Below are 16876 nucleotides of genomic sequence, written 5' to 3'. Positions count from 1 at the left end.
GGGGCTTAGTTTCTAAAATGGGGTCACTTGTGCTGGATTTCCACTCACATTAAGGGCTCGCCAAACACAGCATGGCATCTGCTAATGATTCCAGCTAATTTTGCATTCAAAAGTCAAGTGGTTCTCCTCTTCTGAGCCCTGCCGTGCAAAAAAACAGTAGTTTTTCCCCACTTATGGGGTATCGGCGTACTCAGGAGAAATTGCATAACAAATGTTGGGGTCCATTTTTTCCTGTTACCCTTGTAAAAAATTTTGTGAAAAAAGCTAAATGTTCATTTTATCTTACACATTCTATTATTTCCTGGGAAGTACCTGACGGGTGAATAAACTTCTTGAATGAGGTTGTGAACACCTTGAGGGGTGCAATTTTTAGAATGGTGTCACTCTTGGGTATTTTATGTCATCTAGGCCCCTCAAAGTCACTTCAAACGTGATGTGGTCCCTAAAAATTTGGTTTTGTATATTTTGTTGTAAAAATGAGAAAGCGCTGGTCAACTTTTATCCCTTATAACTTTCTAACAAAAAAATTATGTTTCAAAAATGGTGCTGAGGTAAGGGCATAAAAATTAAAAGTTTGAAAATTGAAACATTTTCCAAATTTTTGCAAAATTTCCAATATTTTCACAAATAAATGTAAGTCATATTGAACAAATTTTACCACTATCATGAAGTACAATACGTCATGAAAAAAGCCTCATAATTGGGGGGATCCGTTGAAGCGTTCCAGAGCTATTTATTACCACATAAAGTGACATTGGTCAGAATTGTAAGATTTGGTTTGGTCAGGAAGGTGAAAACAGGTTTCGGGATGAAGAGGTTAAAAGAATATAGAATTAACCAACCAAAATATAACAATGCAGACCCAGGAGGAGGATGTCCAAGTGGAGGAGGAGGTGGATGTGTCAGTGTAGGTAAAATGGCAAGGTGGAGTAGTCTAACACTGTTTTGTTTTTTTTTTAATTTATAAATCCTTTAGCAAAAGCCGGCAATTCTTTATTCCAATACAGTAAAATCACAGAGACCGGTTAAATAAAGAAAGAATGAATATATCTAGACACTATATATATATATATATATACATACATACATACACACACACACACACACATACACACACACACACATACATACATACACACACATTTTATATACATGTCATAGAGACACATTTAAACATATATTTCTAATTCATACAGTTCATCAGAGCAGATTAGCCGCAGAAACATTTGCCGGCTTTTGTATAATTATGCTCCTGCCCGACATGAAATGACACATGGTTTACATATAGTTAACCATTTCATTTCATGTTTTTTTTGTAATGTCTATCACTATTAATTAGATGAGTGTTTGTGGGTAAAATTTTGGAGTTGTAGGGGTTAATTTAAGGGGTTAATTCGTTCTATTAAATTACGGGGACTCCCTGCAGCCTCAGTGACGTCAGCAGGAGTCCCTGCAATTTAATACAACGAATTAACCCCTTAAATTAACCCCTACAACTCCAAAATTTTACACACAAACACTCATCTAATTAATAGTGATAGACATTACAAAAAAAACATGAAATGGTTAACTATATGTAAACCATGTGTCATTTCATGTCGGGCAGGAGCATAATTATACAAAAGCCGGCAAATGTTTCTGCGGCTATTCTGCTTTGATGAACTGTATGAATTTGTAATATATATATATAAATGTGTCTCTATGACATGTATAAAATATATATATATAAATATATGTGTCTAGATCTATTAATTCGTTTGTGTGGGGAAACCTGTCATTGGGCTCCATTATATGTCCATTTAGCTATCCTGCGAGAAAATCTCGCCAGACGGATGTCAAAAGGATGCTTACATGCGATTAAAATCGCCTCAATGAAGAAAAATCGCATCAAAAATGCATCACTGGTTAAGATACTTTTGTGCGATTTCGGACTGTTAAAATGGGACCGATTTTTTATTCGTTGTGTGTGACTCCAGCCTAACAGAAAGAATCATTTGTTATCCCATGCTGTCCTGTCTGTATCCTCTTTTTTGTTTCCTCCCCTGCCAAGGAGATGCTGTAAGATCAGATCATGTTATTACAGGAACATTTTTTGTAAACACATCCAATTGCGGAATTTAATATTATTTTAACAATCTGGGTGGTAGAACCACTGTGCCGAAGACGGAGGAGAGCCTGGAGGGGCGTGACTAAGGATTCACCTGACTCTTCGCTAGAATCCCTGATGGTGGTGTTAGACTTGGCTCCGGATGAACACCAGGTGCCACTCCAGGACAGACATCAGTTGCATGGCAGCTGACCACCAATGGGGCAAGAAGCTGTAACAGCAGGTGCAGGCAGGTACTGGCAGACATGGCTGCTATACAAGCAAACCGGTACAGCTCATAGGCAGGCGGGTGCTGGAGGACATGGCTGATGTACAGACAGGTATTGGCAAACATGTCTGATATGCAGGTGGGCACGGCTGATATGCAGGCAGGTGCTGGCAGGCATGGCTGGAATACAAGAAAACACGGCAAGTACGGCCAGACAGATATACAACAGGTAAACAGACTCGCAAGCACTGGGGACTTGAGAACTAGCGAGCGTGCAGACTACGGACATAACAGGTGGAGATGCCTTAAAAAATTTGTGACTCCCAGCGTGTATGCTGTCCCTTTAAGAGACCAGGAGCGAGCACGCACCCCAAGTACAGTGCCCAGGGATCTCCAAGCAGTGCGCAGACCCTGGGCAGTAGAGGAAGGAGGAGGAGGTGCGTGACGGGCAGTGGGAAAACCCCTTTAAAAGAGCATAGAATTACATATGCAAAAAACAATAATGTAGACCCCAAGAGGCGGAAGTAGGTGAAGTTGGACATGGCGGTATAGGTGGAACAGGCAGAAGAGGAGGTAGCCAACACTTTTTTTTTTATTTGGGGAGGCCTCAAACCTAAACAAATGGCAAATAGAGTTGAACATTGGCTGTGTACAGCTGGTATAGTTCTCTAGGCAGCCAAAAGCCTAGTGGGATCCACGTCTGAGTCATTTTAATGTTAGCTTCCCCACATTGGCAGCGGACAGGCGGATGCGCCTGTCTGTGATGACTGCTCCTCTTCCTCCTGCTCCACCACCTCATTCATCATCGCCTGAAGTGTTTTTTTCAGTAGGCATAGAAGTGGTATAGTAAGGCTCATGATGGCGTCATCAGCACTCGCCAAGTTCTTGGAGTGTTCGAAACAGCACAAGGCACACACATGGAGGTCCACTCATTGGTGGTAAAATGGTGTTGTTCCGCAGAGCAACTCAGCCAGGCGTGCTGCAGATGAAACGCCTCTATTACCTGTTGCTGCTCACATAGTCTCTCCAGCATATGCAAGGTGGAGTTCCACCTTGTTTGTGCGTCGCATATCAACTGGTGAGCAGGAAGGCAGAAGTGATGCTGCAGCACAGTCAGACAAGCAGTAGGGTGAGAACACCAAAATCACGGACAAACTGCCCGCACTTTCAATAGCACCTATGTGCATCAAACCGGGTAGACCCAGAGGTCCTACTAGGTTTTGCCCATTATCGTACACCGCCAGGCCGGGCTTGAGGTTCACTGGCACCAACCACTCATCTGTCTGGTGCTTGATCTCCATCCACAGCTACTGCACAGTGCGGGATGTGTCACCCAAATAGATGAGGTTTCAGAACAGGCTGCTGTTGCCTCCCCCCGGCCTGTGCTGAAGCTGGTGGTGCAGATCTTACTGTGACCCGATGAGGGGGCAGTGGAGGAAGAAGAGGCAACCTCGACAGAGGAACATCCAGCAATCTTCGGTGGTGGTAGGGTATGCGCTAGCATACCTTCACCCTCAGGCCTAACCGCCACTACATTTACCCAGTGGGCAGATAGGGAGATGTAACGTCCTTGGCCGTGTTTACTGGTCCACGTATCAGTGGTTATGTGGACCTTGCCACTGATGGATTTACTCAGTGCACACCTGATTTGGTCAGCAACATGTGTGTGTGCAGGGCAGGGTTGGCTCGCCTGAATAGTAGTGGTAGGCAGCTGGGAACAATATACTGTGGGATAACCACGATCAGTTTTTTTAAAACTGTCTTTCTCTTCATAGGCCAGAAATTTGGAAATGCGGTCATTTAAGAACCTGGCTCATGCGTGGGTAAGGGGGTATTGCCTCTTTCTCTCAAGGGTTTGGGTAATGGAGAACTGAACACTTCCATGGGATAGTGTGGATATACACGGTGACACTGCTAGTGGTAGTGGTGGTACAGTCACATCCTCTCTTTGTGGGGAGGCATGCGATCCTTTTGATATTCAGAGGGAGGAGGAGGAGGCCGAGACTACGGCAGAAGAGGGAGCAGGAGAGGCTCAGTTCTTTCCTGTTTTTTTTTAGATGTGTACTCCACTGCATGGAATTCAGATGCCTCGTCATGAAGGTAGTGCTCAGGTTCAGAAGATTAATGCCTAGCTGCAGGCTCTGATGGCACAGCGTGCAAACCACCAGTGTCTTATGTAGTGCAGCGGGGTTGGTGCAGTGTGACAGACAGTGACCCAGGAAAGTTCAAAGTCTTTTAATGTCCAAGAAAAACTTACACACTGGAACTCAAAAGGTATCCTCTGTCTCACAGCAGGGAAAACGAGATAGTTCACAACCAGAACTTGTTGCCGTAAGGCAACTGCACCGCCGTGTACGCTGAGGGTACCAGGCCTTTTGGTTCTGCTTGATTCTGTGTTGCTTCACACAGGTTGGGCTTTGCAGAGCTTTCTGCTCTGCATGCTTGTAAAACCAAGCTGACACACCCAACCCTTTGCTGCAGGGTTTTTTCTTTGTTTTTATAAGGAACCTATGGCCATAGGCCACATGGAAAATCTGTCCGGGAAGGAAACTGACCACCCCTCTACCATCCTGTAGTCCGTCTCAAAAATAAAAGCCCCATGGCAGGTTTACCTAAATCGGCCTTGAACATCTAGCTTGCCCAAGACCAACACTTACTTTTACTTTGCATTGCAATCACAGCTATAACTATGACTGCAATGCACTCCCGCGGCCTCAATGCGCTTCTATGCACATCCTGGAGGACGCATAGCGGCCCTCACATATAACACCAGTCACTGCCTCACTTATCAGCACATTGTCTGAAGAAATGCCATGAGCCTCTGAGCTGGCTTTGTTGTTGTATTGCCAACTGTTCAGCAATAAGGTTCGGATACGGCTTTAAAGAAGGCTACTACTTGGATATAACACAATTTTATTATACAATGATTATAAAACACCAAATTAATGGAATGGCAGATATAATATTACCCTGTCTTGTTAATTAATTTCATGTTAATCATACAATTATTATGAATTATAGTACATAGAGAAATAAGTATCCATACTATACATTACCAAGCATTGTAGCATCACTTCTCTACTGGAGGGACCACAGTGTTGAGACGGAAAATACTCTGGTCTTGTCATCACAGAGACCGTGCACCCACGATAGCTTCTGGAAATGTCCCCTTCTCCTCACTGACATAGGGTCCACCTTTTTATACACAACAATCCCACATTACAACTGTGCAGTATGTTTAGTCTGCATCAGAATCTTGAATCTGCACAGTACGTTGTTGTCTTGACAACAGCACAAGACTTCAAGGTCTGTTTGTTATAGACTACTACAATCTTAGTTTGTTTGCGCCAACCAGAGATTCATTTGCCATTAGCATTTCTCTTAACAAAAGCACAATGTTTTGCTGCTGATTATAACCCAGGATCTGTTTGCCTCTGGTCAACTTGTCAAAGTTGTCTATCACTATTCAAAGTTCAACATATGTTGCTTGCTACAAAGTTAACTCTTCATGCTCATAGCATAATGCTCTAAGATGGGCAGCATGACTTCCATAATCACCTATTCTGAAAACTGGATACCTATCGTAACTCAGACACACACTCATACATGTCAAGATGTGTATCACAATCGGTCCTCGATTATTGATGTCATGCATGACCCAATATTGCTACATGAGACCATAACATTTTGGTCTCTCTTGTCAATCAAGAATCATACTATTATTGAGCACAAGACATCCTTGTTCAAGCAGCATAAATAATCATTATCTATACAGTTGCTATTCCTATTTTAAGAATACACCACACAGAATTAGTTGGAAAGCTCCTTGTAGAATTCCCATCAACCACCCCCCAAGTGAAAGTATTCAGTATCCATCACTGTTTGTCAATGCAAATATCACAGTGGTCACTTGTGTACAAATCAGGATAATGAATCTTTGAAACACAGAGCTTCAACGACCACAGAACAATTCCTTGTCTTACGGTATTGACACAGAGCAAACGCCTTGTGGCTCAGTGTCAAAGTTCAGCATTAATGATATTACACCATAGTATATTGCAATGTAGTGTTTGGATTCAAACAACCATATTTCATATTTGCAATACTTTCCATCCTTGGTCTAATGACCACACTATATCAAAGCATATAAACAATATATTACAATATGTAGGCTATAAGATATCCATATTATTATTAGCACCACAATCCACCCTTGGATATCTTATAGCCACACATTATTTATCCAACAACAAACCAATGTATGCATAATACAAATTACTCCTTAAAGCTATCCTGGAGCTAACACCTGACCCACTAGCTATATTAGTTGGAATATAACGAAAAGTGATATTTCCAAAGGAAAACATCCTACCTCTAGGCAATCTTACATGTTCTGCAAATGATGGAGAGATCACTATACTGTTACACGTCATATTTGCCCACCCTCACCCTTTTGCACTTTTTATCTGAACTGGAGCCACATATAATATCCCTCTCCCCATCCCCAGTCTGATTCATCATATTTAAATGTTTATCACAAGTCCACTGACAGCATGGATCAGCTGGCATAATTCTTGGTGTCCTTCTGTTAATCATTTCTCCCATTAGAAATTTTCTTCAGTACAGTTCACATCTTGGGTCACATCTTCTTGGTCTTTTCCCTTCAAAAATGGCTAGTGTTCATCTGTTCATCCACTGAGCCAAGTAAAGTCATAGATTCTGTTTGGTTTTCAGAAATCCACGTTTTCCATAGCTGACATCTGTCTGAAGATTGCTTGGCTCTTGAAAGCAGTCGCACAAGATGAAAGCAATAATGCAACACTTACAGATCAGATTTTGATCTAAAGGGAAAACAAAAAACATTATTATCTGAGATCATTGACTGCTACTTCAGAAATGACCTGAGCAGATTCAGGACACCGAATTGATTCCACCAAATTTTAGAAATCCACTGGCTGAGCCATTCTAGCTTCTCTCTGTAATATATTGACATGTCACTTTACTCAATATTCATACATTTCTGCTGGATAAATCTGATCTATCACATTACCTCCATTCATTGAAATATCAAACATCACTGTTCAAGGTGAAACTTAAACGGATTTTACAAACCTATTATGTTCCTAATTGAAAATAAAGATTAAAAGCATACATAAAACTAAACCACAAATTTTAGCTAAATACAGTCCAATTTATCACAATGGGATGATTACTTATTTAATTGTTTGCAAACAATTATTTTAACCTTTACCTTTGAGCTCATTAGTCTACCCCCATGTCTTATAAAAAAGCTAAATACATTGAATCCGATTCCTCTGAAAAACTGGTTTGTCCAGTCTGGAAAAAGAAAACACAAAGAAAAAAGGTTAGAATATGTACAAGTCAAATACTGCACTTTGTCCTTATCCTATCTGGACAAAAACAAACAACCTCACTGGATTGCCTTAAAAAAAAATAAATAAAAAAACAACAACCCAGGAGCTTTTAATGGGTTAAGAAAAGGATCCATTTCTTCCATCTCCCCATCAAAATGATCATCCCCCTGTTCTGGGTTGATGACAGTTTTGGAGTCAGTTGACTCCTGTGCATCACCATCCCACTGATCTGGGGTCCTCTCCATCTCTGCTCTGGCTATGGCCAAAGCTTTATTCCTTTTCACTTTCCCCCCTCTTCTTTCTGCGCTTATACTGTTTTACACATACAGCAGTCTGTCCTGCATCATGCTGGGTTCCAACACATTTGTCCATTACTAACTTATTCTAACCCTGTGCTGCCACCAATGCATCCTGGGCCTCACATAGCTGTATTTCCAATTCCTGCACTTTGGTTAACATTCTTTGCTTTTCCTCATGCTGTTTTCTATACGCAGATAGCAGGATCCAGCCACACCTACCAAGAGCACATAATTCTTTCCCTTTTTCTACTTTTACTTTCTGCAAGCATTCTGCTACATCAACAAGCTCTGCATCTTGCCAATATTTGCCCCAACGTTCACTTGACCTAACACTGTACGACAAAATATGATATGGAGTTTCCTCCCACCCTGGAGTCTCAATAGACTCACTTACAACCTCTTTTTGTTCCATTTCTGACAACTTTCTTTGCATATGGGTGTTTTGCTCATGCATATCTCGGTATGTACTGAGTAAAATCCACATACGCCATCCTACAGACACTACATCACCTGCCTGAGCAGGGACACCCCTGAGTACTTCAACAACATCAGTGGGTGCTGACTGCATCACCTGCCTTTGCAGGGACACCCTCGAGTACATCACCAACATCGAGGGGTTAACCACATCACCTGCCTGAGCAGGGACACCCCTGAGTACTTCAACAACATCAGTGGGTGCTGACTGCATCACCTGCCTTTGCAGGGAAAACCTCGAGTACATCACCAACATCGAGGGGTTAACTGCATCACCTGCCTTAGCAGGGATCCCCATGAGTAAACCAACAACATCATGGGGCTCTGAGCCCTTGAGCTTACTCTCCCAGGGTTCTGCCAATCCACAACAACGCATTTCTTGCGCTATATTGTATGGAGCCCTGGTCCAGCCAGGGATTCTCCACACAACCATCCTCTCTTTTTCCCTTTCTTAAACATTTTGTTTTTCTGACTTTGTGCCAAAAACCCGAACATTTTGGCCTACTGCCAAAAAATTATTCTCTTACTCTAAAATAAGTTAGGACGTGAGGATTATTTCTTATCCCAAAAAAAAAAACAAAAAACAAAAAAAAACAAACTTCTGAGCCTTCTGCGTATCCTGCCGACTACACCAATTTATGTATTGCCAACTGTTCAGCAATAAGGTTCGGATACGGCTTTAAAGATGGCTACTACTTGGATATAACACAATTTTATTATACAATGATTATAAAACACCAAATTAATGGAATGGCAGGTATAATATTACCCTGTCTTGTTAATTAATTTCATGTTAATCATACAATTATTATGAATTATAGTACATAGAGAAATAAGTATCCATACTATACATTACCAAGCATTGTAGCATCACTTCTCTACTGGAGGGACCAGTGTCGAGAAGGAAAATACTCTGGTCTTGTCATCACAGAGACCGTGCACCCACGATAGCTTCTGGAAATGTCCCTTCCTGGAAATGTCCCCTTCTCCTCACTGACATAGGGTCCACCTTTTTATACACAACAATCCCACATTACAACTGTGCAGTATGTTTAGTCTGCATCAGAATCTTGAATCTGCACAGTACGTTGTTGTCTTGACAACAGCACAAGACTTTAAGGTCTGTTTGTTATAGACTACTACAATCTTAGTTTGTTTGCGCCAACCAGAGATTCGTTTGCCATTAGCATGTCTTTTAACAAAAGCACAATGTTTTGCTACTGATTATAACCCAGGATCTGTTTGCTTCTGGTCAACTTGTCAAAGTTGTCTATCACTGTTCAAAGTTCAACATATGTTGCTTGTTACAAAGTTAACTCTTCATGCTCATAGCATAATGCTCTAAGATGGGCAGCATGACTTCCATAATCACCTATTCTGAAAACTGGATACCTATCGTAACTCAGACACACACTCATACATGTCAAGATGTATATCACAATCGGTCCTCGATTATTGATGTCATGCATGACCCAATATTGCTACATGAGACCATAACATTTTGGTCTCTCTTGTCAATCAAGAATCATACTATTATTGAGCACAAGACTTCCTTGTTCAAGCAGCATAAATATTCGTTATCTATACAGTAGTTATTCCTATTGTAAGAATACACCACACAGAATTAGTTGGAAAGCTCCTTGTAGAATTCCCATCAACCACCCCCAAGTGAAAGTATTCAGTATCTATCACTGTTTGTCAACGCAAATATCACAGTGGTCACTTGTGTACAAATCAGGATAATGAATCTTTGAAACACAGAGCTTCAACGACCACAGAACAATTCCTTGTCTTACGGTATTGACACAGAGCAAACGCCTTGTGGCTCAGTGTCAAAGTTCAGCATTAATGATATTACACCATAGTATATTGCAATGTAGTGTTTGGATTCAAACAACCATATTTCATATTTGCAATACTTTCCATTCTTGGTCTAATGACCACACTATATCAAAGCATATAAACAATATATTACAATATGTAGGCTATAAGATATCCATATTTTTATTAGCACCACAGTTCTCATTTCCTCAGTGCAGTGGCTAGGGGCCACTATCTGTGCGTTTATATCCTGCTCTCTCTTTCGATGTGCTGCTTGGGCAACACGACCACCTACTCTTCCTCCAAACTACACACATCACTAGGATGGCCTTCGCTCCATGTAGGGTCTAGGACCTCATCATCCTCCACATCTTCCACCCAGTTCTCAACCCTGCCTTCCTTGCCAATCTACACACTGCAAAAATAAGCAGTTGACACCTGTGTTTCGTCATCATTAGAGATGTGCTGCGGTGTTCCGCTCACCGTGTGCACTAACCCTCCCATGTACTTATCATCCAACTGAACAAGTGGTTGGGCATCAGTGCACTCAATATCTTCCACTTGTGGGGTGGGGCAGGGCCAGATGGATGGCCCAGGGAACCGAAGCCAGCAGTCATCAAAAAGCAGAACTGACTTCTGACTTGGGGCTCAGACTGCTTGGCTGATTTGCAAGGGGGTGAGATGGAAGCCAAATGACCATGGTCAGCAGGTGACAAGTTTGCAGTTTCTGCAGTGGACTGTGAAACAATGCGAAGGAACAGGAGGCACTCTCAGCCATCCAACCCTAACACCGCCTCAATATGTTCTCGTCTCACTATTCGTGTAGCGGTATTCAGCCCTAAGAAATGATGCATAACATCTTGTCACCTGCATGCAGAGGAAGGGTGTTGTGTTTGAGTACATAGCAGGAACACAGTGAACATGTCCTCTCCCTGCAGCAGGTCCACCACCACCACTACCAGCATCTGCTACACCAGCACCACCACAGCCATTTCCTCATTCCCTACTGATGGCCTACTCAATTTTTTAATTGGTTTTTAGGCACACTACTCTCACACAGAGCGGCAGAGTATAATTTTTTATGGCCTGCCACAACTCGTACAGAGTAAAATTATTTTTTTAGGCATGACCACAACTTGCACAGACACAGTGGTAGAGTACAATTGTTTTTTATGCCCAGCCACAAATCGTACAGACACAAGGGGAGAGTATAATTTTTTAGGCCTGGCCATAACTGGTGCAGACACAGTGGTAGAGTATAACTATTTTTTTAGGCACGGACACAACTCGTATTGTTAGGTGTCAGATTTCTGCATTTACTCTGCAGGGATCCAGACCCTCACATTCTGCAGTCTCCTGCTATTTATCTACTGCAGAGGAGATTGCCTTGCAGCAAATCTCTCCTGAGGCTAAGTCCTTCTGCCCTTCTACTGAGCATGCTCATGGGACGATCTCCCATTGGAGATCAGGAGTCATGTGCTCAGGTCCCGCTCCAGATCTCATTGATCCATCTCAGAGATCCGGAAGCTTGCGGAAGGTCCCGGCTGCTATAAAAGGCACGCTGTTCCACCATGCGCTAGTATAGACTTACTTGCTGCTGTGTGTATGAGGACGGATGTATGATTCTGGTGAATGACTCATTATAAAACCCCTTCCCTCTGATATTACGTATGTGGTTAGGGACTGAGTTTAGAATCAGAGCCAGTGCTCCTCTGCTGCAATATCCACAGCTGCTAGCGTCCGACATTGCGCTTGCGTCATAGCTTTGTTGTTTGGTGGCAGTGTCCACGCCGCACTGCAGTAGCTGCCCTCCTTAGCGTCCGCAGCTGCGACGCCGCACACACGGTAGATCTAGACGGACGTAGTGCCACCGTCTTGGGCTACTCCTGTAACTGGATACCGTGTGTGTATTTATACTGAGTACTGTGACCTCAACAGGCTCAGCCTTTGTATGTGTTTATTTGGCACCTCTGTGACTTAACAGAGATTGCTCTGCGCACCTGGGTGATGTTTAACCCTGTGCGCATTACCGCCATATTGCTCCTGCCACCACTTAGCAGCGGTTATATCACCTACTGTACGGTGGACCCCGAGCGGCGAATGCACTTTATTATTTTTATTTAGTGCGTTCCGCCGTTCCTAACACGTATAGACACAGCGTTGGAGTAAAATTAGTTTTTAGGCCCAATATTTTAAGCTTTTTGGCACAGTACTCCCACAGGCATGGGTGCAGAGTACATACAGAAGCCTAATGGCACAGTACTGCCACAAATAGGGGTGCATAGTACACACAGAGGCTTTTTGGCACAGTACTCCCACTGAGATGCATGCAGAGTAAACAGAGACTTTTTGGCACAGTGTGCACAGTCTAATACTTTCCCTCACTCCAGCTGCATCCTGTGCCTACACTATTCAGAGCAGAATAGTGGCGGGCAGCACCCATGATCCGGTATTTAAACAGTCCGGGTCACGTGGTGCGCCTGTCAATCACAGCCACCTCAATACTTGGCATGGCTGTGATGGCTCCGGAAGTGCCCACAGCCTAAAAACTTGTTGATTGCTGAAATGCTGTAGCACAGCCAAACTTAATTAGCCATGAAAATTCAAACAGCAAACAGGACTTCCGGAAAAAGGTCAGGGTTCGGTACCAGACACTAGGTGTCCAGTACGAACCTCAAGCTTTACAGTTTGGTTCGCTCATTCCTTCTAGTGACCACTACCCCTGAAAGGCTCTGTCCCCCCCCTTATGCACATGCGCACTGCCCTGGAAGCTCACTACTGCAGACGTCGGGAGAGGAAGGGACTGATCATGTGGAATCTCAACTGGGTGTCTCACAGTGAATCCCCGTGACCACTCCAGCCTATTTCCTGAATCCACTTCCTGTGACTGGGAGCCAAGCACCAAATAGGTCAGGCAGCCCCAGGGACTGTAGATCTCCCTCCAAGGACAGGAAATAACTGAGGCGAGAAGACAGACTCTACCTTTTAAATCTGTTGGTTTCCTGTCCTTGGGTGCGGATCCTCACTCTCCTGTTATGAATGAGTCACCGTAGGAAAAACAGAAATACTAGCTAAGTCCAGAAAACCAGAGAAGTTGGCAGCTATCAGATTGCAGACCCCTGAACCTAACAACAACTAGCAGTAGCCGTGGGGGGTTCCTACGGTGCCCTAGACCCCTCGATCACAGCCGGAGAACTACATAGCCTAAAGACAGAAAGGGAAATCTAAACTGCCCCAGAGCAGACCCCAAAGCAATAGGCAGCCCCCAACATATAATGACGGTGAAGCAAGATGAAAAAACACTCACACAGATAGAAAGATAGGCTGAGCAAATGATGGGGCCCAAGTTAACTATATAGGACAGGATAGAAAAGCTGCTGTTTGCAATCCGCCAAAACCCTCTCAAAAACAAGAGCCAGACTGATAGGGAAAAAAGCCCTGAAGACGCTAGGCTTCAAAAAGACTATATGAGTACTCAGGTATTTTCTGAAGACAGAGCAAAAAGGAATTCAGCTCACCCAGCAGGGAAAGGCAGAAATCAGAAAAACAAGGCAAAACAAAACCAAAACACAAATGCAAAAAGCAGAGCAGAAAAACTTAGCTTTTGAGGAGCAGGAATCAGACTGGTCTCCAAGAATCCCTCAGAGAAATCACCCGCAAGGCAGAAGGGAGTCGGCTGCCTTATATCCAGTCAGCAATTCCAGTCACCCAGTCATCATCATTCTGCTTAGGTGCTTTGTAATCAACCTCACTACCTTCCTTCACCAGAAGAGGGAGTTCATCAGACCTCAATGGTGAAGGGGAAAATGAACTCACAACACTCTCCCTATGATGTAGTCATGGGGATGGGAAAAAGTTTGCAATGTCTCCCTTTCGAACCCTGCCAAGTGCACAACCAGTAGTTTCTGACCACATATTGGGGAAAAAGGGAAAAAAAATAATTTTCATGTAGCGATTTTATAAAGTTTTGTAATGCACAAGTGGCTGCAAAAATAGTCAAATCAGCCCTAGACGCGTTCCTTGATGGGTGCAATTTCTAAAAAAGGGTCACTTTCAAGGGGGGGGGTCTCTGCTGTTTCAGCACTTTTGGGCCACCGCAAGTGCAACATGGAGCCCACAATATAGTTAAGCCAAATTGTGCTCCTCCTTTTGGAGCCCTGCTTTGTGATCAAACAGAAATTTCAGACCACATATGGAGAAATGGCATGCTCAAGATAGATTGCATTACAGGTTGTGTGGCCTTTTTTTTTGCTCTACTATTATGAAAAGGAAAAATTTGGTTCTAAAGTAAGGTTTTTGTGGAAAATAAATATTTTCACGTCCCTATGTTATAAAATTTTGTAAAGCACCTCTGGGTCCTAAAAGGTAACTACACACCTTGATAATATTCTTGAAAGGTGTAGTTTTCAAAATAGGGTCACTTGTGGGAGATTTCTGCTGTTTCAGCACCATAGGGTGCACTGACATGGCATCTACAATCTATTCTAGACAAAATTGTATCAGAATATGTTGCAAAAAACAGCAAAAAAAAAAAAAAAAAAAAAAGTCTGCTCTGCTGCAAGCGGGAGCCGAGTGTCACGCTACTATGCTCCGATCCTCTCGCACAGAGTATCGGAGCACTGCAGACAAAGTAATTTCTCCATCTCCTCCGCTGTCAGGGTACATCATACTGCACTCGGATGATATCCGAGTGATGCATGTTGTGTCACTCGCACCCGTAGACTTATATGGGCAGCACGGCTGCTCAATGGTTGCAGCGCTGGAATCCTGAGCTCAAATCTCACCAAAGACAACATCTGCAAGGAGTTTGTATGTCCTCCCTGTGTTTGCTTGGGTTTCCTCCCACATTCCAAAAGACATACTGATAGGGAATTTAGATTGTGAGCCCCATCGGGGACAGTGATGATAATGTGTGCAAACTGTAAAGCGCTGCAGAATATGTTAACGCTATATAAAAATAAAGATTATTATTATATGGATGCGAGTGAGCTGAGACTTGGCCGAATCTCGCATGTTGATTCGGCATGAGAAAATATTCGCAGATGTGAGCTGCCCCATAAAGTAACACTGGTGCTATGCAATGTTTTATCGCATAGTACTCAGCTGTATTATACGATAGTGTGACTCCGGCCTAATCCAGATAGAAATACCACACAAAAACATTAATAAATAACATTTCTCAAATGTCTGCTTTACATCAGCAGAATTTGTAAAATGTTGTTTTATTTTGTTAGCATTTTAGAAGGTTTAAAAATGTAGCAGTCATTTTTTTCAAGGAAATTTGCAAAACTTATTTTTCAGGAAGCTGTTCAGTTTTGAAGCAACTTTATGGGACCTATATTTGGAAACCCCCAAAAGCGAGACCATTTTAAAAACTGCACCCCTCAATTTATTCAAAATTTCTTTCAGGTAGTTCATTAACCCTTCAGGTGCTTTGCATTAACTCCTGAAATATGTCATGACAAGAATGAAAGTTTTGAACATGCCACTATAGCTGGCAGACTTTAAGGCTGTTATTTGGCTGTGAACTGCCATGGCAAACATCAGAACCACAAGATCAAGAACTCAGGGTGCCAATGGGGTTAAAGGGGTTGCCCCCCCCCACACTTAACCATGTACATGCTGTAGTCAATATCGACAGCAGCATTTGAGGGATTAAACAACTATTGTCAGTGCCAACACCGATTGTGGCTGATGCAGTAAGTTGTCAGCTGTAGTGCACAGCCAACAGCTACAAGATTGTCACCTGCCGAGGGATGCTAGTCTCTCATATCATAGGTCAGTAAAAAGATGTATTGGTGGTCACTAAGGGATTAAGCAACTTTTTAACCCCTTCCCGATCTTTGACGTACCTAGCAAGTAATGGAAGGACTTCCCAACCTAAGACATATAGGGCACATGATCACAACTGTTACACGCACAACTGTTGTGCGCATGATCGCCACTGTGTGTTAAGGGCCTGTCACACCAAGCGATATCGCTAGCAATATCGCTATAACGTCACTGGTTTTGTGACGCTATAGCGATATTGCTAGCGATACCCCCATGTCTGATACTTACCTCCGACCGGCTCCCCCGCTGGTTATCACTGATCGCGTGAGAACGGCCTGGGCGTATCTCGTCGTCAGCTTCCTGCTGGGCTTCCTGTGGCGCTCACGAGCGATGCGTGGACGTCAGGATCGCCTCGTCTGACAGGTAAGTAGCGACCCCCGACCGCTGCTATGTCGCTGGTGAGATCTGCCTGTGTGGCAGCTCACTAGCGACCACTTAGCAATGCACCAGCGAACCTGACCACATCATATCGCTGGTCCGGATCGCTGGTGCATTGCTAAGTGTGACAGTACCTTTAAGCCAACATCATAGCCGACAGCTGGCTCTCACTGCAAGGAGCAGTGCCCACACCTCTTCCGGAGGTTTAAGCCCCTAAATGCTGCAGTCAATACTGACCGCAGAATAAAGCTGCCTTATCAATTTTACCACATGCGGAATAGCATAAAAAAACCCTCCCAAAAAAAAAAAAAATTCCTGAATTGCTGGTTTTTCTTCATTTTGCATCCCAAAAATCAGAATACAAAGTGATCAAAAACATGTT

The 16876-nt window shown here is 43.2% G+C and overlaps 1 protein-coding gene and 1 long non-coding RNA gene across 2 annotated transcripts in view; one reads left to right on the top strand and one right to left on the bottom strand.

Annotated features, from left to right (window-relative positions):
• Positions 1 to 16876, top strand: part of ARMC2 (armadillo repeat containing 2) — a 286378-nt gene that overhangs the window by 15048 nt on the left and 254454 nt on the right. The gene's annotated exons all lie outside the window — the stretch shown is intronic.
• Positions 5212 to 16876, bottom strand: part of LOC141089558 (uncharacterized) — a 30189-nt gene continuing 18524 nt past the window's right edge. Inside the window, exons 3-4 of the long non-coding RNA XR_012232325.1 lie at positions 7567 to 7652; positions 5212 to 7156 (exon numbers count right to left, since the gene is read on the bottom strand). This is a non-coding gene — a long non-coding RNA (uncharacterized lncRNA). The remainder of the gene's footprint in view (positions 7157 to 7566; positions 7653 to 16876) is intronic.

Source organism: Dendrobates tinctorius, unplaced genomic scaffold (assembly GCF_039654945.1).
Source record: "Dendrobates tinctorius isolate UK_male_01 unplaced genomic scaffold, ASM3965494v1 ptg000046l, whole genome shotgun sequence".
NCBI classification, from domain to species: Eukaryota; Metazoa; Chordata; class Amphibia; order Anura; family Dendrobatidae; genus Dendrobates; species Dendrobates tinctorius.
Note: the sequence above shows the minus strand (reverse complement) of the source record. Positions and strands in the feature narration are given on the sequence as shown.